General features: G+C 37.7%; 1 non-coding gene and 1 pseudogene across 1 annotated transcript in view; one reads left to right on the top strand and one right to left on the bottom strand.

Moving 5' to 3' along the window:
• The window catches only part of LOC105862956 (retrotransposon Gag like 4), a 97,853-nt gene extending 82,299 nt beyond the window's left edge, over positions 1-15,554 (bottom strand). Inside the window, exon 1 of the transcript XR_012916000.1 lies at positions 14,337-15,554. This is a non-coding gene — a transcript (retrotransposon Gag like 4). The remainder of the gene's footprint in view (positions 1-14,336) is intronic.
• An 845-nt stretch (positions 15,555-16,399) lies between these two features.
• LOC105863784 (band 4.1-like protein 2 pseudogene) lies at positions 16,400-18,799 on the top strand (annotated as a pseudogene).
• Positions 18,800-21,197: the final 2,398 nt, after the last annotated feature.

The following is a 21,197-nucleotide window of genomic DNA, read 5'->3' as shown; positions in this document are numbered from 1 at the left end:
CAAAAGCAAAAATAGACAAAGGAGATCACTTTAAACTAAAAGGCCTCTACACAGCCAAGGAAACAACAGAATAAAGAGACATTCTATGGATTTGGACAAAATATTTGCAAGCAATATGTCTGATAAGAGTTTAATATCCAAAATATTTAAAAAACTCAATAGCAAAAAAAAAAACTTAATTAAAAATAAGTAGAGAACCTAAATAGATATTTCTCAAAGAAGACATACAAATGGTGAACAGATATATGAAATAATGTTCAACATCACTAATCATTAGGTAAATGCAAATTAAAACCACAATGAGATTATCTCATACATATCAGAATGGCTAGTATCAAAAAGAAGAATGATAACAAATCTTGATGAGAATGTGGAGAATTAAGGAACCCTTGTACACCATTGGTGGGGATGTAAGTTAGTATAGCCATTAATGAAAACTGTATGGAGGCTCCTCAAATACCTAAAAATAGAATTATCATATGATCCAGTGGTCCCACTTCTGGGCATATAACCTAGAAACTTCAAATCAGTATGTCAAAGAGATATCTGCACTACCATGTTTATTACAGAATTATTTATAATAGCCAAGATATGGAATTGAACTAAGTGTTATCAACAAATGAATGAAAAAATGTGGTGTATATGTACAACAGAATATTATTTAGCCTTAAAAGAAGGAAATTGTCATTTGTGACAACTTGAATCAACCTGGAGGATATTATGCTAAGTGATATAAGCCAGGCACAGAAAGACAAATGCCACATAATTTCACTTTATGTGCAATCTAAAAGAATCAAGCACATAAAAGCAGAGAATAGAATGTTGGTTACCAGAGTCTAAGGATGAGGAGAATGGGGAGATGTAAGTCAAAGGGTGCACAGTTGCAGTTAGACAGAAGGAATAAATGATAAGTATTTAAGGTGATGCATATGTTAATTAGCTTAATTCCATGCTGCATACATATATAATGACATTACTGTGTACCCCATCATTATATGATTATTATTTGTAAAAATAATTAATTAATTTAAAAATAAACTCAAAGAAGCAGAAAAAAGTAAATAATAAACATAGTAGAAATAAAAAATAGAGAATAAAAAACAATAGAGAAAAATCAACAAAAGCAAAAGTTCATTCTTTGAGAAGATGAAAAATTAAAAAATCTCTAACTGATCAAGGAAAAAGAAAGGAGACTGAAATTATTAAAATCAGGAGTGAAAGAAGAGACATACTAGCAATCTTGTAAAAGTAAAATAATTATAAGAGAATACTATGAATAACTGTACAATAAAAAATTAGATAATTTAGATGAATGAATTCCTAGAAAGACACAAACTACCAAAACCATATAAAGAAGAAAGATACAAATAAAACAATAATAATATATAGAATTAATAATTAATAAATATCCCATAAAGTAAAGCCCAAGACTATATGGCTTCACTTTTGAATTCTGCAAAAGATTTAAAGAAAAATTAAAACAAACTCTATCAACAAATAGAAGAAAAGAAAACAGATGCCAACTCATTCTATGAGGCTGGTATTACTCTAGTATACCATGACCAAATGGAATTTATCTTGGGTAATTCAAGGTTGGCCCAATATATGAAAATCTATCAATATAACATGCCATATAAATAGAATAAAGGAAAAACCCACATAATCATTTCATAAGACATGGAAATAAATTTGAAAAAAATCCAATGTCTTTTCATGATAAAACCTCTCAACAAACTAAAAATAAAAGAGACATTTCTCAATCTAAAAATGGTTATCTACAAAACACACAGCTAACATCATACCTAATGGTGAAAGAATGAAAACGTTCCCCTTCAGATGAGGACTAAGACCAGGATGCTCACTTTTACCTCTTTTGTTCAATATTTTACTGGAGGTTCTATACAGAGCAAGTATAGGTAAGTAAAGAAATAAAGGTAAGTAAAGGTAAGTAAAGAAATAAAAGGTACCCAGGGTTGAAAAGAAAGAAGTGAAACTATTTTGATTTGCAGATAATATGGTCATATATATAGAAAAATCCTAAAGAATCCACAAAATACCATTAGAGCTAGGTCAGCAAGATTGCAGGAAACAAGATTGACATATAAAAATCAACTGTGTTTCTATACACTAGCAATGAACAATCTGAAAATGAAATTAAGGAAACAATTCTAATAGCATCAAAAATAATAAAACATTTAGAAATAAAATTTAACCAAAGAAGTACAAGACTTGTACACTGAAAATGACAAAACATTGTTGAAAGAAATTAAAGAAGATGTAAATAAATGGAAAGATGCCTGTGTTTGTGGATTGGAAGACTTAATAAGATAACAATACCCCAAACCTCTGTATAGATTTAATCTGGTATCTTTTAAATTTATTTTTGCAAAAATAAGATGATAATATTCCACAATTTATCTATAGATTCAACTCAACTCCTTTGAAAGCTTTTTTGTTTTGCATTGATAAGCTGATCTTAAAATGCATATGGGACACAGAATAGCCAAAACAATCTTGAAAAAGAACAAAGTTGGAAGACTCACATTTTCCTTTTTCAAAAAATTTGTACCCCCATAATATGCCAAAATAAAAAAAATAATAAAAAAAAACTTATTACAAAGCTACAATAAATAATACTGTGTGATACTAAAATAAGGATAGGCATATAAATGAATGGAATATATTTAAAAGTCCAGAAATAAACCCTAATATCTACTATCAATTGATTTTAGCATATGTTCCATGACTACTCCATGAAATGATGCTGGGACAACTGGATATTCACATGTAGAAGAATTAAGTTAGACTCCATGCACCACATACTAAAATTAACTCAAAATTGATCAAAGATCTAAATGCAAGTGTTAGAACAACAAAATTCTTATAAGGAAATATAGGTATAAATCTTAGTGACCTTGGATTCAGCAATGGTTTCTTAGATATGGCACCTAAAGCATGCAACAACAAAAAACAGATAAATTGGATTTAATTTTAAAATTAAAAATTTTGTCATCAAATAATACTATCAAGTGGAAAAGACAATCTATAGTTGGGAAAAATATTTTCAAACCATATATATGATAAGGTTCTGGTGTCTCATATATCTTATATATTCTTATAACTCAACAATAAAAAGACTAATAACAGAGTTAAAATGAGCAAAGGTTTTGAATGGACATTTGTACAAAGGAGATACAGAAATAGTCAATAAATACATGAAAGATGCTCAACATCATTTGTCACTGGGGAAATGCATATCAAACACACAATGAGATATTACTTCGCATCCACTAGCTGCATCTGTCAAAAAGATAGACAATAAATAGCAAGTGTTGGCAAGGATGTGGAGAAATTGGAACTCTCCTACACTGTTGGTGGGTGGTAATGTACAATGGGTCAGCTGCTTTAGAAAACAGTCTCGCAGTTCCTCAAAATGTTAAACATGTAGTTACCATATGATCCAGGAATTCCACTTGTAGGTACATACCCAAACAAATTGAAAACATATGTTCATAGAAAAGTGTCCATATAAATATTCATAGCATCATTGTTTATAATAGCCCAAATGTGCAAATAACATAAATATTCATCAACTGACAAATGGATAAACAAAAGCCATGCAATGAAATATTATTCAGCCACAAAAGGAATGAAGTATTGATATATGCTACAACATGGATGAACCTTAAAAGCACACTGAGTGCAAGAAGCCAAACATAAAAGGCTGTATATTGTATGATTCTAATTATAAGAAATGTCCAGAATAGGCAAATCCATAGAGATAGAAAGTAGATTAATAATTGATACCACTTGGGGTGGAAGGAGATGGGAGTCACTCATAATAGGCACAGGATTTCTTTTTAGAGTGATGGAGATATTTTGGACTTTAGTAGTGATAGTTGCATAAACTTGTGAATATACTGAAAACTTCTGCTTTGTATATATAGTTTAAAAGAGTGAATTTTATGGTATGTGGATTATAGCTTTATGAAATATTAATAATAATACAATCAAATCATTTGAGAAATTCAGGACACTACATGTTACAAACTAGAGAGTATATGAAAAACCTAGGAAAGCTAGACACTTTAGAACAAAAGATAGATACCTTTGATCATTTAAAATTCAAACATTCTATATAGTAAAATATAGGCAAAAATATCATAAACAAAAATGTGGCATGCTGAGTTACTATGCATAAAAACAAAGAGCTCTTTTAAATTGAAAGGAAAATGATGATTCAATAGAAAAATGAGCAAAGATAATGAATAATCAATTAATAGAAGATTAAGTCCAAAAATACTAACAGACAAAAAGATTCACTTACAGTCAGAGAAAGGCAAATTAAAATAAAAATGAGGTAATACTTTAAACCCTCAGACTGACAAAGTTTAAAGTCAAATGACACTCATACATTACTGGTGGAAATGTGAAGTTTTACAGCATTTTTAGAAAGCAATCTGGAAACATCGATTGAAATAAAATATTAACTTGCTCAATTCAGCAATCCCAATCCTTGTAGCTTATTCCATTGTAATAAAAGCATATGTACAAGCATATTTATTCCAGCATTCTTCATAGTGACAAAAACAAAAACAAAAGCCTAGAATAAGCTAGAGAGTTTCTTCTATTGGGAGAAGGCTGAATAAATTATATTGTAGCCACTTCATAGAATATCATCTATCAATTAGAACTACTAATGTACTACTGCTATTCGAGAGATATTTTCAAACGTATTCTTGATTTAGAAAAGCAACATGCAAAAAGTGCATGTAAAATTCAAGCCTATTAAAAATAATGACATATATGTGTGTATATATATGGGCATGAGACAATATGGAAGGATATATCCTAAAGGTGGCATGGGTTACCTGATGAAAGGGAAATAAGAGGAGAAGGGAAAGCCAAGCAAAAAAGAAAAGGGAAAAATAAATGTGTAGATTATGATCACATCTATATAATATTATATATTCATCTATATATATCTATACATGAAACATTCAAAATTAATATATAAAATTATATTAAGGGTGAAATGAGAAAGTTTATGTGAAGGTACTTTGCTTTGTTAATTTAAAAGGTCATGCAAATAAGAAATCTCATTATTATGTAAGATTACAGAACTCTAGTAATAGAAAATGAGGATGCATATCTAATCACTCTAAGATACCCCCTACAGCAAAAAACTGAAAAGAGCCTAACCTTAGACAAGCCATTAATGAAAAGGTTATGTCCCTATCTTACTTTGAGATGTGATATTGAAATTGGTTAGAGAAGAATGATCTTGATTAAGTGGGGTTATGGAAGCAATAAGAAACTTCCTATAGGACTCACCTGGAAAATTTATGACTTATTTAATCACTGCAAATGCTACAAAGCTATTAGATGGGAAAAGCTACACTCTTTGTAGCTTTACAAGATCTTTTGATTTCAAGATACTTGGCAGTCCTCCAGAATCCTACATGTGCCCACAAAAATTAAGGGTTGAAACAAGCATTATAGTCTAATCTGGAAGAAAAACTATAGTTGGATTAAATAGTCACTGATAAATTAATGATGCACTTTCTGATTATGGCTGGGAGTTTTTATTCATTAATCACGTTTTAAATGTTCAATCCATTGAAACATTTGGTTTAGCAGGGGAGTCGTGTATAAAAGATGAGGTGTGAGATTTAGACTTAAAAGATCGGGGTTCACTTCCAATCCTACTATTACATAGTTGATTGATTTTTGGCAATTTGCTAATCTCTCCATTATTTTTCTCATCCAAAAATGTAATAGAATCTCTTAGTGTTATCAGAAGATTAAATGAAATGCCACATATAAAAGCAGTTAGTTCTTTCTCTTTGTAGGTATTCAGTAAAGGTTAGTTTCCTTTCCTGTTTTAATAAAAATGCTATACCGGAGGCAGGAGCCTCAGAAGAGTCAGGTGAGTAGTGAAGTATACTAGTCATTTTTATTTTTTTCATTATACCTAGGGAAGCTTCCCTATTCAATTTATGAGTCCATAACCTCAGAAATACCACCCTAAAATGGTTACCCAGCATAAAAGGAAACAAACAGTTCTTTGAAAGCAGGTCTTACAAACCCAATGAGGTGGATGTTGTTTTGATAGCTATCTCAATCTCCCTCCATTGTTTAATGGCCCCGTAATAACCATTATCATTCCTGGGCTGCACTCATCCCCCTACTCCCCTTCCTCTTTTAGAAGCAAAGCCAAACCCCTTTCTACACAATTAAGGATGTGAAGATGTTTAAAGATAGTCAAACCAGTACATGCAAGATTTACTTTTTCATTGATACTACGGTGGGGAGTAGGTAAGAAAACTGAAATTTAAGACATTTGTGTTAATATGAGTTTGACGCTATAAACTGAAGCTTATAGTTAAATAAGCTTATTAGCCATAGACTTATTAGCTATAGTTAGAGTCAAGAAGCTATTTACCTTGAACTTCAATTCCAGATATATAGCTCAACTAATAGTTTTGAGTAGCTTCTACCCCTCTAAAGACCTCACTGTTTCTTTTTTTTCTACCTCCACCATTAACTACATCTGCTCTATTGTCTCTCTAACATACCATCTTGTCCCCCAGAAAGCAAATTACTTAATGATTTTTCTACAGTTTGCTGGCTTCTTTCCATTGGACCTCAACATAGGAACGCATCTAGATTAGAAGATGTCAGGCTCAGAGGACCTTCCTAAAGGCAAGCACCAGAAGCATTCACAAAGGCAATTAACTATGTTCACTGAGAAACAACTGGAAGAGTTGAACATCTTGTTTAATATGAACCCACACCCAAACCCCAGCATACAGAAATAAATGACCTCAAAAATGGTTATACATCCAACAGTACTGCAGGTTTAGTTCAAGATCCATAGAGCAAAACTAAAGAAAGCAAATACAAGCATATTCAGCAAAAACAAGAAACCCCAAAACAGTAATTACCAGAGGGAGACATCAAGATCAGTCCTTCCAAGAGAACATGGTCCCTCCACTCTGATTTTCTAATGGTGACTAGCCTGCATCCCTAGTATACGCAGATCATTTGGTCCTCTTATCCCAACTCAGCATATGCCCCAATTTTAAGGCCCCCAGAGATCACTCTCTTGATCACAAAATAGTCCACTTTGGCTGCTGCGATGACCCTAACATATACTCCCTCTATCCCATTTTGAAATTCGAAGTTCTTTCCCCAAGCTTTAATTTCTAAACTCTTTTGGTTTTTGTCTCTACAAAAAATTTATCAGTGGGAGAAGCTAGACACAAAACACCACATATTGTAATGATTTGTAATGATTCCCATAAATAGGAATACTTATCAGCAATAAAACAGAACAAACTAGAGATATACACAACACCATGGATGGATTTTAAAAACATTATGCTGAATGAAAGAAAAAAGACACAGAAGACTACATACTGCATAATTCCATTTATGTAAACTCTTACAGGAAAAATCTATCTATAGTGGCAAAATCAGATTAGTGTCTGTACATGCAACAGAAAGAATTGAGTAGAGAGAGGCACCAAACAAATTTATCATGAAGATGGAAATGTTTCATGTTTTAATTAGGGTGTCAGTTATCTGGTGTACAAATTCATCAAAACACACAGAACTGTACTTCTAAAACCTGCACATTTTATTTTACTTAAATTATATCTTAATAAATATATATTTAAAAAGGAATCACGTTTTGCTGTTTGTCACTATGGAGAGTGCCCTACACATGAAGGAAAGGGCACAGTGTACAGCTATTTCAATATGTCCATTAATCTTGTCTATGCTGTTGAAATTTTGAATGGCCTTTCCTTTAAAGAAGCAAGGTAAAAGGAAGCAAAGGAGGGAAGGAAGAAGGAGATTCATTCTCTGACTAAGCAGGAGGTATTCGCACACTGCATGAAGAGAGCAAAGAACTAGACTTTAGGACCTTCACTACTCCTCACTATTCATGGGGTCAGAAGAGACATACAAAGATCAGGTATCCTTATAATAAACTGTTAATCTACAAAGTTGAATCTGGTTACAAAGTCAGACTTTTGTATTCTTGTCCTCATAAGAAAGGCTCACACACAGGTCCCGTGCATGCCTAGTTCAATCCAAGCTTGTAGTATTTGTTTACTGAGCTCCCACAAAGGAAATGTCAGCACTAGTCTATAGTGCTGACCTTGGAAGAACCAGGAAGACTTCAGAATGTTCTCTCTCTCTCCCTTTCCTCTCATCTTTTGCTCTTGGGTTGATTATAGGTGTTTTAAGTTGATTCAGTTCTCTATTTATAGGCTGTTATGAAATCTGGCTGTCATTAATCAATAACCCAAGGCTTGAAAGTTTCTGAAGGAAAAGTTTCTTTTGTAGATATTAAAAGTCAAGCTTTTTATAAAGTGTAATTAAGGTAATGGTGTCTGCATGGGGGGATGTTGAGATCACATCATCTATAATGATTCTACCATGTAATTGAAGAGTAACACTTAGAGAAGTTGGTAAATGAAAAGCCACATAAAGAATAAGAAGCAGAAGCTGGGCATGGTGGCTCATGCCTGTAATCCTAGCAGTCTAGGAGGCCAAGGTGGGAGGATCACTTGAACCCAGGAGTTTGAGGTTGCAGTGAGCTACAATGATACCACTGCACTTTAGCTGGGGCAACAGAGTGAGACTCTGTCTCAAAAAAAAAAAGTATAGGAAGGTGAAGTACAGGTATTTCAGTAAGAAAAAAATAGCTCTTATGAAAGCTATTTTAGAATTATTACTAATAACATTATACAATAACCTAATCATACATGTATTGTTTCACTTATCAAAATGATGATGGCATAATTAACATAAGCACATGAAATCTCCTTCAACTGTGAAAATCATTTCCTCATTCATTCAACAAATATCAAGCACTTATTGTGTGCCAGGGACTGTTCCGGATTGCTTGGAATACATGAACAAAGTAGACATTGTACAAACTGATGGCAATAAGTGCAATAGATAAAAAATAAGAAAAGTAGAAGATAGAAAATGAAAGGAACTTCTATATTGGATCAGATGTTTAAGGAAGGCCTTTCTGATAAGGTGACATTTAGCATGAGACGAAAAATGTTCCAGATAGATGGAAGAGCAAGTTCCAAGTCTCTGGGATACAGGGTTGAGAAAGTCTGTGATAAGTTTCTGGCATACATAGCGGAAAGCAACCTGGATGGTGGGGGCAAAGTGAAACACAAGTAAAAAAGGTATTCATAAGTCAGGGATGTTTGTAGAGGTTTGGTTGGTGATGTTTTGCTTGACATATACAGGCGATCAATAAATATTTCTAAAATAAGTGCAATGGGCACCAATGATCAGCTGATTCGAATACAAGAGTTCTTGCACTTTAGCAACTTCCTATGTCATTGTTGAAGCACCAGCCACAAATAAAGTTAGAAATCATTCAAGACTGTGATAAGAAGCAGAATGAGCATTGAAAAGAGCACAAGCTTTGGAATCAGACAGAACTTTGAGTCCAGACCCTTCCACTTACTAGCTATGTGACCTTTAGTAAGTTATTTAACTTCTGTGCCTCAACCTCCTCATTTATAAAATTGACATAAAAGTGCATTTCTCACATAGTTGCAAAGGTTACAATAGATGATGCATTTGAAATGTTGAACACCATGTCTGACACATACTTAATAAGTAGTAGCTCCTCTCCATTTCTTGCATGTGCCTGGTGCTTTAAAAGTAGATACACTGATTTACCTGAAACCATCATATTTCTTGTATTTCAAAATAATAAGGGGGTACAAATGTTTTTATTACACAGAAAGCTTTTATAATGCTTAAGTCAGATCTATTATTAATAGATAGGTGCCTATAATTCAGGTGCCCACCACCTGAATAATGTTCATTTACCTGATAGGTAGGTTTTTACTTCTCCCATCCTACCCTGCTCCCCCTTCTTGATTTCTGACAACGTTTACTTCTCTCTGTGCCCATGTGTGCCCACCAATTAGTTCTAAACTATTAGCAAGCACATGTGGACACCATCATATTTGATTGTGACAACAGTCCTGGGGGGCAGAGTTGCAGTGAGCAGCATGGTCTTCAAACACACACAGTACTGAAGGAAAGGAAGTGTTCATGGCCAAACTAGCTGGGGGAAGCATAGCTTTTCATTAGTCATTCAACATCAAGAAAGCAATAGTTTCCTCTGTTTAAGCCCTGAGTATCAGGCAAAGAATACATATCAGTCCCATTTGGAAAGAGACAAGAGTAGTATTAATGAAGTCATTGTTAATTACTTCTCTGGGATTTTTAAGAGACTTGGCTGTATCACATCCACTGAGTTGAACCACATGAACATGCTGACGTTTGACTGGTTTTTACCTACAAAACTATAATTTCATATGATTCAACCTAATACATTATTACTGAATTTTTTAAAGACTTTGTTTAGTTTTCTTTGTTTATTTTCTTTTCTTAAAGGCTGAATCAGGGAAGGCTAAGACATTACTTGTTCCTTCCCACCCTCCACAAAAAAGGGGACAGAATTGGCTTTCATTTGGTACAGAGAATAATGAGTACCATGTGATTGTCAGCCCATAATGTCATATTATTAGCCCCTTTTTGCATTTCATATTTACAGCAGCATGTGGCTGAGTTCAAGCTTGTCTTTTAATCTTCCCCTTGTTCCGACTAGGGGCAGTGGAGTTTGATAGGTCTGTAATTTGGGCAAATGCTGTGCGGGAGACTAAAGAACAGCAGGAACAAATTGGTGTCATTCTGTTCACATGCTAGAGAGAGAGTGTAAAAAGACAGTTTACTTCTCTGGTTGGGAGAAGATGTGAACTGTTATTGGAAAGTAAATTGCTACAACGTAGAAAAATGAACTGAATGGATTTTTTTTTTGGTGGAGGGGGTTAATACTGAAGGGATAGTGCAGCATTTGATGGTTGAAGATGACATCATTTGAACTGCAAAATATTAAACCCTTTAGGGCCGTTTAGAGATTATCTAGTCCAGCCCTCTTTTATAGTTGGGGAAATAGAGATTCAGAGAAGGAAAACAACCTTCCCAATAACACACAGCTAATAACTGCACTTTTCAAAATGATGCATGCCTAACCCAGGGAGAAGCTCTAGGTATCCAAAACAACAGGATTAACTTGAACCTTCTTGACTCTTAGTACATCAACTTTACTACAGATTGGTTATTTAATATAAACCTTAATAATTCATAATCAGACATGCAAATTAAAATATTCACTGAGCTATCACTTTACACATTTCAGGCTGGCAAAAATCAGAAGTTTGGATAATGCCAAGGATTGGGAGAGAGGGGGGAAAAGAGGAACAAGCTGTCTTCCCCTGCTAAGTCAAAGTTGGTGTAGCCATTCCAGAGCGCAATCTGGCAATGACTTAGTCTCATGAAGCAAACACACATTCTATGGCCCAGTAATTCTCTTCCTGGTATATACTCCAAAGAAATTTGCACATGAATCCAGATGAGGACATGTAGAAAGATGCTCCCTGCATCTCTTTCTAAGGAGGCAAGGACTTGGCAGCCCTGTGGGTGCTCATCCCTGAGAAAGTGAACAGGCAAAATGTGGTTACGTGCATGCTGGAGTATAATGCCTCAGTGTAGTATCATTTTAGATGTACACAAAGAGCACGGATGGTTCTTATATACACAGTGTTGAGAGGAAAAATGTAAAATTCACAGATGATATATAATAAATACCATTTTCTTACATTAAAAATATATGTACATACAGCAATACTTTTTGAATAATACATTCAAATAAAAAGATACCCACAACACATGAGCACAGTTGCATATGTTGGGAGAAAAAATGGGAAGGGGGGATAGGAGGCTAAAAGGGAATAAAATTAAAATGAAATGAACAGAGATGGAATGTCAGATTCACATGACTTTTGAAAAGAAAATAGTAGATTTCAAGTAAATGTTCTGCTGTGGCTGGCTTTGCACCATGTGCCCAGTCCTATGGAGATCAGAAGTGGGAGTGGAGTCGGGGAGGCTCTGGGTTCTATCCCTAGGGCTATTTTGATATAAGAAATCAAGAGGCCTTGAACCACTCAGTGTAACCATGGGCTTTGATTATGGACCAAACTATTCCACCTCACCTCCTCTTTAGCACTTCCTGAGGGATGCCTAGGCCAAAGTTGCATGCTGGACCTTTCTACCATTCCCAATGTCAACTCTTTGTTACTTGGCTCCTGGAGGGGGAGTTCCCCTCCCAAGTCACCCCCATGCCAGGCCTGACTTCTGGAGCTTTCTCTCCTCAGCAGTATAAAGTTTCTGCTACTTCCCTTGCTGGCTTCTACCAGGAGAGTTTTCTGTAAGAACTGCCACTATGTATTAATATTAAATTCCTGGCTAATGGCTAATGACAGGCCATAGTTATTTTACAACTCCCCAGCTTTACAATATGAAGGAATGCTGTTAGAGCCACAGAACCTAGAATCTTGGGGCATGGAATTAAGTCTGAAGGTGCATTAAGAAGACAGAAAAAACAGGGACACCTCTCTATCAATATCACCCAGAAGGGCTTAGGCAGAGAAAGAGAGTATACATGGAAAGGGGAAGAACTTGGGAAGGCCTAAAAATTTGTAGGTGAGTGTGAGAAAAGTAGGGCTGGTAGAACAGTTTCCTCAGTATTAATGCCTTATGTTTGTAAAGAGAACATTGATGAGGAAAACAAAAGAACAGTCTGTGAGGTTCCAATGAGAGAGCAGCTGTGGAAGTAGTGCTAACTTGCAAGCAAGCTAGCTGTATCATTTAAGCATTCTCATATTTACAATCTGTCATGCTGCCAAAGCTAATAAAATTTCCAAGAGACATTGCTTATCAATTTCTCAGCAACACAACAATCTCAAAAGTCCTTAATGTAGCCTCTATGTGGATCACTTTAACTCATCACTACTATATCATTTACTTCTTTGGCCCTTTTGCCTTTTTATGAATGCAGTATCTCTTTTGCTCTGTAGCATTTATCCTCGTCTCCAACAAAACAGCAAAGGGAGACGAGGAGCTCCTGCCAACCAGGATCAAAAAGTTCCCATCACTAGGATTCCACATGGTGTTAGGGAGTTGTACTTAACTTCCTGGAAACAAGCACTGGGAATTGCTTGACCAGTTTTATCCTATTTTCTAAACGTTTAACCCCTCCGATATGATGTGCAGAAGGGTAGGGTCCAGAACCAGTCAGACATAGTTTCACAGCTTGGCTCTGCCTGGGTGTGGCAAGTTGTTTTTTTTTTTTATGCCATGAAGAAACCTTTAATAGTCTTCAAAGTAGAAATTTTACAATTAGCATTGATTTACTACACTTTACAGCAGATATTCCAAACAGGTTGAAGTAACTGTATTTTAAAAAATTCCCCATAAGTTTCTACAGAAAAGCCGGGTATGGTAGCTCATTCAGGAGGCTGAGGCTGGAGGATTGCTGAGCCCAGGAGTTAGAGGCTGCAGTAAGCTGTGATTATTGCCACTGCACTCCAGCCAGGGTGACAAAACAAGACTCGATCTCAAAAAAAAAAAAAATTTTCTACAGAAAAATAAAGGCAAATATTTATAATTTAGGGATAGGAAAACTTTTAAGCAAAATACAACAGGATAAAGGGGAAAAGCCTATTTTGTCTAGATACATGAGAGTGCAATAAAAAAGAGCTATGTGATAAAAACACTCAATTTGAGATTCTAGCCCAGACATCTCCCCTGAATAAGACACTCAATATTTCCACTTGTATGTCTAACAGACATTTCCAAATTATCACATTCCAAATAAAATACCCAATCTTACTTCCATGAATGGATAGTCATACATTGCTTAAAGATAGGGTAGGTTCTGAGAAATGCATTTCATCATATTGCAAACATCAGAGTGCACTTACACAGACGTAGGTGGTCTAGCCTATCGCACATCTAGGCTATATGGTACAGCCTACTGCTCCTAGGCTACACTTGAACAGTATGTTACTGTCCTGAATACTGTAAGCAACAGTAACACAATGGTAAGTATTCTTGAATGTAGACATATCTAAACAAAGAAAAGGTAATGTGCTGTGGTACTACTTTATGATGGCTGTGACATCACAAGGGGATAGGGATTTTTTAGCGCCATTATAATCCCATGGGACCACTATCATATATGTGGTCCATCATTGACTGAAACATCATCATGCAGCACATGACTATACTCGTCTCTTGGCCTTCCTATCTTGGCTAATTTTCCTGTTCTTCCAGTTATTCAGCCCCAAATATCCTAGAGTCATCCTTGACTCCTTTGTCTTGCTATCCCATCCAAAAAGCCAGCTCCACCTTTAAAATATATTCAGAATACAACCCCTTCTCACCTCCTTCTCTGGTACCATCCTGTTCTTCGATTGGGCCTAAGGCAGGCATTCAGCAGAGGGGAGATGATTGGCCCAGAGCTGCCGTCTCTTCTGGGAAATGAGATCCAGAGCCCAGTAGCTCTGAACAAGCAGAGTAGGCAGCCTAGTTCACCTGCCTGAAACCTGAGTTTCTGAGTCTGTTCTGGTCATACAGGCCAGCCACAGACAACCTGTCCCTGCTCAGGGCCAGGGGTTCCTCATCTCCAGCCTTGTTATGGCTTTGTAGTCTGGTCCAAACTTGTTCCCAGCTAGGTCACTGAGCTGACAGATGTTCAAAGTCACAGGAGGCCCAGCCAACTCACCCTACAGGACTGACCAGAGCCCCGTTGTTAATTCCATCCTTTGTGTTAATTTCTGGGAAATGTCCTCCACAGACAGAAAAGGTCCACCCCCAGCACAAGACTGGAATGGCCCAGTGACCTCCTCTGGGGCACCCTAATACTCTATCTCCCCTGGGTCCCAGCCCAGAGCCCAGGGCTCCAGTATCTTTGCTTGTTTCTGTTTCCATGGGGCCCCATGGCCTCTATGACATCATAATGCAAATATCTTCTGTCTCTTATTTCTCCAAGGTTCCACCACAATGGCTCACCCACTACTCAGAAGACAGAGGTAGCATTTTCCCCACAGGTTCTGAGGTCTGGTTTGGCAGAAATACCAATTCATCCACTCCACCAGCTGTGTGTCCTTAGCAAGTCATTTAAGCTCTCTCCATCTTTGTTTATTTCACATACAAAATGAGGAAAATAATACCTATCTGGTAGGTTTAGTAGATGTAAAGAACACAACACAGCTTTCAATATGATTAGTTTGGAATGCTGAAACCAGACATCTTTTTCAAAGACCAGGAGGTCTGAAGAATTAAAGAAGTAAGAAGAAAACAATTTTTGTAAACAAAATGGACAGGATCCTGAGAGTTCAATTAGAGCACAGCATTTATTGTCTCTTTCTTCCCTCCTTCCTTACACCTTACACCTGCATTCAAACTTGCTTAAGCCAGCGCCAGGACTAGGATGAGGCATTAGAATGAAGCAGTAATCAAAACATATAATAGTTTAATGCAACAATTCTTAAAATCAAAATTAATACCAAAAAATCCATGAGGAAGAAAACATCAACACTTTCAATACAGAGAAGATTTGATTACTGTATTAAACCAAGAAGTGAGTGAGCATAGAAAGATTGAATTTTACCCCTTGAGAACCTGCAATTCCAGGTAGACAGAATCACAAATTCATCCTACTTTGTTTAATTCATGGTTCAGTGTTGCCTTCCACTTCCTCATGCCTGTCAGGAGCTCAGGAACAAAGGTGGGCTCAGTGGACAGCTTCTGGTTCCCTTGGACATTCCTTTGTTAGGGTGTGTGTGTGAGGAAAGGAAGAGGTTTCAAATCCGTATAGTGACACTGGGAGCTACAAACCAGGCAACTCTCTGATGGCTCTTTCTGTTTCCCCATTCTTACCTTCTCAGGATTTGGCCCCTTTCTAGTAAGAGAAAGGTACGGGGAAAAAAAAAATGGCCTCTTCACTACTGATGCAGTTCTTGATCTTTTTCCTATGGAGGACTCTTGTATTTGTCCACTTTGTACTGTTATAACAGAATACCTAAGACTGGGTAATTTACAAAGGACAGAAATTTATTTCTCACAGTTCTGCAGGCTGGGAAGTCTAAGATCAAGGCACTGGCAGATTCACTGTCTGGTGAGGGTCCAGTCTCTGCCTCCAAGATACTGCCTCAAACACTGCATCCTCTAGAAGAGAAGAATGCTGTGGCCTCACATGGTGGAAGGTGGAAGGGCAGAAAGGGACAAACTCTATCAGGCTCTTTTATAAGGGCACCTAATCCCATTCACAAAGGGAGGAGCCTTCATCACCAAATCACCTCTTAACGGCCCTATCTTTTTGTACTATCACATTGGCCAGTATGTTTCAACACCTGGAGTTTTGAGGGGATGTGCTCAAACCATAGCAACTGTCAAAAAAAGGTCTTCTCAATTTTTCATGCCTGGAGCTCAGCCTGATGACATCATGGCTCTGCTACCTCCGTGGACTGCGCTGCCTTCACTTTGTGCCTTGCAAATCTATGTGGCTGCATTTGTGGTAGCTGGGGCCACTCGTGGCCGGTGCCACCTCTGGGCACGACAGCGGAAGACAAGGAAGGACTCAGCAGGTGCATGAGAGGGACCCACAGCTGAGCAGCATGCAATGAATGGCAGGTTTTCTGTAGATGCCCATTGTCAGGTTGTGTAGGCTGAGCCACTGGGCCACTTTGGGCAGGGCAGGCAAGGAGAGCCCCTTACTGGACTTGGCCCCAGTGGATGGACAAGAAACTGCTGGTCATGCTGGCCACCCACACCATTTGCTTCCACAACCCCACTCCCTCTGTCTCTTGGTGGAAGAACTGCAAGGAGTTCCATAGACAGCATCAGGAACATTGGGTCAGGACATCAAGGCCAGCTTGCCTTCTCTCCATGCTGGGTTCTGCCATTACCCAGAGCACAACTAGAGAGCCTGCCTGGAATTCCAGAACGAGGAGGTGAGCTGCAGAGAGTGACTACACAGGAAGGGCTGCTTTGGAGGTTTGTCTTGTAGCAGACAACTTTCTGGGGTCCACACGCTTCTCCAACTTCCAATGACATCTTCAGCCTGCATAAGCTTTAACCATAACTACTAAAGTAGGCTCTGCATCCAAAGCAAAGAAGGACTCTGACCAGTTATCAGATGTAACCAAGGAGCAACCTAAAGTAGCAGCAAACCAGCAGAATGAGCCATCTGATGCCAAGGAGAAAGGTTCCCAGCCATCTCCTGCAGTTTAAAGCGAAAGTAGTGTACACTGCCAGAAGAGACAGGGGTACACTGCCATCTAAGAGAAGGGTTATTTCTCAGTTCATACCCCCATGGCTAAAGAAACAAAAGTCATTTATTAGTGGCCAAAGATGGAGGAGATAAAAAAAAGAGCCTACCCATGTGGTCGTGGAAAAACAGGTCTTAGATAAAGAGGAAACCCTTCCAGAAGAAAAGAGACAGGCCAAGGGTGATGCTGAAGAAGTGGCTCAGAGGAAGCCACCTGGAGATTAAGGTTGAAGTCAAGGAATAAAAACCTTCCGTGAGCAGAGCTGAGAGACAACCTCCTGAATTAGGAAGTAAGGAGAGAGAAGAGGAGAAGGTAAAGGAAATATAGGAAGACAAATCAGAAGGAGCAGCAGCAAAATGGGAGACCAAGAAAGTGCAGACCAATGAGCTAAAAGCAGAGGCCTCTCAAAAAGGCACCAAGAAGACCAAAAGTGTCCAGTGTAAAGTGATCCTCTTAGATGGCACCGAATATAGCTGTGACTGTTATGTATAGCTGCTAAGGGACAAGTGTTATTTCACAAAGTGTGTGAACATCTCAATCTCTTGGAGAACAATCACTTTGGACTTATATTTCAGGAAAATCCTGAGCAGAAAAACTGGCTAGATCCCACAATAAAAAACAAAGAGACAACTTCAAAATCTTCCCTGGCTGTTCACTTTGAATGTGAAGTTCTATCCTCCTGATCTTTTTCAATTGACTGAAGATATCACCAGATACTTGCTGTGCATTCAGCTCCGGTAAGACATCACTTATGGCCGTCTGCCCTGTTCCATTGTGTTTCATGCCCTCTTGGGATCCTACACACTGCGGGCTGAACTTGGAGAGTATGAACCAGAAGTTCATGGCAGCATTGATCTCAGTTAATATCACTTTGCCCCCACACAGAATAAGGAGCTGGAAGACGTGGTGGCAGAGCTGTACAAAAACCACAGGGGCTTGTGTCCAGCACAAGCTGATTATTGGTTCATAGACAATGCAAAGGGACTTCCCATATGTGGTATTGACTTACATGATGCCAAGGACCCTGAAGGTGTGGACATCAAGCTGGGTATGTGTGCTGACAGCCTCCTCATTTAAAAAGACAGGCTGGGACTCAAATCATTTTGCTTGGAGAAAAATCTTGAAAATTTCCTATAAGTTCAGTAACTCCTACATTAGATTTAGGCCTACAGAGATGGAACAGTTACCACTGAATCCAAACTGCCAACTACAGGGCAGTGAAAAGGCTAAGGAAAGTGTGCGTGGAGCATCATGCTTTCTACAGGCTTCAACAGCCACCAAAGGCCAAGTTCCTGACCTTAGGGTCCAAATTCTGCTACAGTGGCTGCACCTAAGCTCAGACTTGCTAGGCAAACACCCTCATAGATAGGCCAACACCACACTTTGAACATGCTTCTAGTAGTAAACAGGTCTCCTGGAGTCTTTATGGAGCTCCAATTGGTGTTGTGGACCACAGTCTTATGAAGGATTCTCCTGTCTCTGCTGGGGAGATTTCAGCATATGGCCTTGAAGTTGTCAGCATCAAAATGAAGTGGCCATTTTATCATCTTCTAAATCTCTCTTTGGCAGATTAAGGATCCTGTGGGGACACACTGGCTCGAACGATCATTCACCACTGGTCCATGGATGTTCGCATGCCCCTAGTCTCTCTGAATCACACTCTCTTCGCACTAGCCAGTGCTTGGCGTGTAACTGACATGTGTATGTCTGAAGAATTAAATACAAATCTGTAAAATGACGATGAGCATAGCTTTCTCACAGGATTGTTGTAAATGTTAGGCAATGTGCAGATAAACTATTAGTGTCATCTAAGCTTTACATATATTCTAGTGTTTGGTATATGGAAGGCATTCAAAATGTGCCCACTTCCTTTTGGTATCTCTTTCTCCTTTAAATTCCATGCTGAGAATACTCAACTACTCAGCCTCTCTGCTTTTTCCTTGAATTTCATTTTAGCATCCATCTTTATGGCTCTGTCATTTGAGTGACTTTTGCTGGTTCCTATGTACCTTAATCACTCCTCTCTTTCCTTTGTCTTCACCAGAGCATCAGCATCTGCAAGCTCTATAACTGGATTTGACCTTCACATTATCTTACCTGTTTTTAGTCTACCCCTCACAGACTGGATATGCATGAGAGAGAGCAAGACAGAGAGAAAGAGGGAGATAGATACTGACTCTGAGACTGTTTGAGCATTGTTGCTTTATTCCTCTTTATCACATTGAAGTCATACAGCTCTGAGACCAAGCCCCAACTTCCTCTGAGTGACATTAGGCAAAATACTTCACTTCTGGAAGTTTCAGTTTCCTCACCTGCAGAATGGAGATAATGGTATCCCCTTCACAGGGTGTTGTGAAGACTAAATAAGATCATGCATATGGTGTGTAGCACCACATCAGACCACTCAGAGCCGATCGTGTTATCTCCCCCAGCTACCACAACCCTGGATTTTGAAGGTTTTTTTGTTTTGTTTCACTGAACTATATCGAGTAACTATTCTTTTCTAAAAACCATAAATATCTACCAATCAGAATAGTCCCAAAGGTCAGTATTACATCTGTGAATTGCTAAACTCCTATTCAAAAGAGAAAGAAAAAAAGTCCTTCTTAGTCTGAACAACCATATTTTGGGGAAGTGTAAAATTTCAATTGAGTTAAATTGCTCTGAATCTAGAAAAGCCATTAAATGATAAATGCTTGCAATCTACCTCCTCATCCACCCCTACCCAGCCACACACACACACACACACACTCACACTCAGACTCCTTGACGATGGTCAGGCTGTCCATAGCATGTTCCCAACTCTCCTTTTTGATGTCGAATCTGGGTAAGTAAACCTATGAAACAAAGAGCTGATCTAGACAAGAGGGATGGGGGCAGAAAGCAAGACAAGAATGTCTCCATGAGCTCTATTTGAGAGAGAAGTTTGGGAAGATAGAGTTGGGGAGAAATGGGGCTGAGAAGCAGCTGTGGTGTCTGGAACATACTGAGAATGCAGGAAATAGAAAAACAGATTTTGAAAAACTCTGTTCCTTATGAATGTACTCCATCTTTGGCACTTTAGAGAGAGTTTGCAATGAAGATTTCAACTGCCCTTCGATCAGTTTGTATGTGGGACTTGTATTTCATTGATTGTAACATTGTGAGACATGGGGCCATGTGGGAATTGGGCTTTATTCAAATTATACAGCAAGACCTCTGAAACCAGGTCAAATTGTTTTCTAAACCTACTGCCTCGTTCCTTATGGGAATGAACACAGTCTTTAACGGTGAAATCTTTGCAAAGTTCTCCCAGGAGTCCTGAGGTATTTTCTCCAAAATACATTAACTTCTTCTACAGCTTTAACTTCTTCTGCAGCTGAAAATCAAGCTCTGTTCCTTACTTGGCAGGATTTGTATCACTTCCAAATTGAATCTTAGATTATTAATGACAAGCTGTCATTTATCTGTTAGCACTTTACAGATACCATCTCATTTAGTTCTTATAATAACTCTGAGACATGGGAACTATCATCTTCATTTTACAGATAAGGAAACAGATCCAGAGAGTTGAAGTGACTTTTCCAAAGTCACCTAGCAGAGCCATAATTCAAATCCAAATTTGTCCAATGCCACGACCTGTGCTTTCAACTACTACACTTTGTTGCCTGGAAAAAAGCTAATTGGTTACCTATCTTGGGAATATAAAAATTTTAATTAAGTACCCAAGGACTAATTTTGTGCAAAGCTAGCATCAGAGATATTTTTGAGTAGAGGATTCTTTCTAGCAGAAATATTGAGCAAACCACTTCATCTCTGAACCTTGGTTTCCTCAATACTAAAATAAGAACACTAATACCAGCCACACAAGGTTGTTTGCATAATTACATGTGAAAAAATAACAATATAGGTGTTTAAAAATGGTGGCTGTCGTTGCTGTTATTAATATTATTGCCAAGAGAATAAATGCATTTTTATAGAGGGAGTAGTTCA

The sequence above is a fragment of the Microcebus murinus genome, chromosome X (assembly GCF_040939455.1).
Source record: "Microcebus murinus isolate Inina chromosome X, M.murinus_Inina_mat1.0, whole genome shotgun sequence".
Classification (NCBI taxonomy): domain Eukaryota; kingdom Metazoa; phylum Chordata; class Mammalia; order Primates; family Cheirogaleidae; genus Microcebus; species Microcebus murinus.
This window is presented reverse-complemented; position numbering and strand designations above follow the sequence as displayed.